We start from the raw sequence: 1,927 nt of genomic DNA, 5'->3' as shown, positions 1-1,927 counted from the left end.
ACTCCTTCGCCGCCGCGTCTCTAGCCGGTGGCTCCCGCGGCTCCCGCGGCTCCCGCGGCCTTTTCTTAGGAAGGCTCCTGCTTCTTGTATCCTATTCTCCTACTGGAGGCCCAGGGCACGGATTCGCGCACGGGTGGGGACACGGGAGGCTGGCCAGCTGGCCCATCCCCTCCTGGTGGAGGGCATTTGCATATTAGCCTTTTATTACGTAGGATTAATGGAACCGGCGCCTCGCCAGGGCCACCAAGGTCCCCTTCCCGACGTTTCGTGGTCCCCATTCAGGGCTGACTTGCTCTGGCCATTCCTGCAGATGTGAGGGGCCGATGCTGCGCCCGGCACCCTGGAATCACTTCCTCCAGCAGCACGCACCGAGGACCTGGGTTTCCGCGCACACGACTGCCATCTGCACACAGGTCTGCCCCTCCCCGCCGTCCCGCGCGGCTTCCCGCCTGGCCGCCTGCCCCTGCTTCTCCAGGAAACCACTGTCTTCCACCAACGCAGACAACGCGGACAGGACCCCAGGTGCCTGCGAGGGAAGCCCCGCCTACCCCAGCCGGACCAGCGCGGTTACTGGGAACGGACGCGGAGTCCTGCCCACCCTCGCTCTGCAGCTACGGAGGCGCCCCTGGCTTCCCCTGCTCTATTGGTACAGTCCTCACAGGAGCATGTAAAACGCGGGGCCCACCCTGCCTTCCTGGGACAGAGCCCCTGGTCACCGGCATGTGACCGTGTTCTATTTGCTGGGGTTGCTTTGCTAATTAAGTGAGGACTTGGGGCCCATGTTACGAGGGACACTGGCTTGTAGCTATTTACTCTCGCAACGCCTTTGACAGGTGTGGGACCAGCGGGAGGCTCCAGCGTGGGACAGGGCTCGAGGCTGGCACTGCCCAGGGGCTGAGCACAAATCCTGTGTCCTTCGTAATCAGAACCAAGGTCAACGCGTCTTCTTTAAAGCACATGACAGACCGTGCCTCATGTTCTTTCTGAAGCAGGTGTGAGCTCTGGGAGGCGTGTGGGGAGAGGGGTGGTCTCCTCCATCGAAGGGGGGCCCTGTCCGGGAAGCTCCTCTGGGCCACTCGGACCTGGGAGAAGTCCCTGCAACTCCAGCAAACGCAGTCGTTCCCGCCATGTGCCAGGGACCGGCCTTGCTAACCAGTGTCACGTGACGACAGCTCTGCTGTGAGCACGCAGGTCCTGAGACCGAGGCATCTGGGGGGGTCTTCATTTCTGAGGTGCGATCCCAGCCTTGAGCTATTTCTAGTTCCCACGGGACACAGGCTAATAGAAAAGTTCCCACTGCGTTTCATCACAGACACGTGCCATTGGACAGCTAGTTCAATCAACGCAAGCACCGCACACCTGTGCATACCACCTGGGAAAAGTAGGAAAATGAAAAAATAAAACAAAACAACAGCCCTAGCCGGTTTGGCTCAGTGGATAGAGCGTCAGCCTGCGGACTGAAAGGTCCCAGGTTCGATTCCGGTCAAGGGCACAGGCCCGGGTTGTGGGCTCGATCCCCAGTGGGGGACCTGCAGGAGGCAGCCGATCCATGATTCTCTCTCATCATGGATGTTTCTATCTCTCTCTCCCTTTTCCTTCCTCTCTGGAATCAATAAAAATATATTTTAAAAAATCTTTTAAAAAAAGCAAAACAACAAAACGAGATAAAGCACGCTTTTAGCAAAGATCTCCAATGAACGTAACAGGAAATCGAGAGTCCTGAGGCCTCCCAGGTCAGCTGCACCCGGAATTGCAGACGCAGCGTCTTTCACGCCAACGCCGCGTGCCACCTGAAGCCCGGCACCGGGGCTGTTCCCACGGGCGTGGCAGCCACGGGACAATCCATGTGCACGCGACAGCGACACCCCGATGCCCCGAGGGCCCAGTGCTGAGAGGACACTTCCTGCCGGACCTCATGCCCACGCTC

At 59.3% G+C, this 1,927-nt stretch overlaps 1 protein-coding gene across 1 annotated transcript in view; it reads right to left on the bottom strand.

The window, feature by feature from the left end:
- Positions 1 to 1,927, bottom strand: part of RPTOR (regulatory associated protein of MTOR, complex 1) — a 78,286-nt gene that overhangs the window by 10,782 nt on the left and 65,577 nt on the right. The window lies entirely within an intron of this gene.

This window comes from Myotis brandtii, unplaced genomic scaffold (genome assembly GCF_000412655.1).
Source record: "Myotis brandtii unplaced genomic scaffold, ASM41265v1 scaffold632, whole genome shotgun sequence".
Taxonomy (NCBI): Eukaryota; Metazoa; Chordata; class Mammalia; order Chiroptera; family Vespertilionidae; genus Myotis; species Myotis brandtii.
The sequence above is the reverse complement of the archived record's forward strand: the minus strand, read 5'-3'. Positions and strand labels throughout refer to the sequence as shown.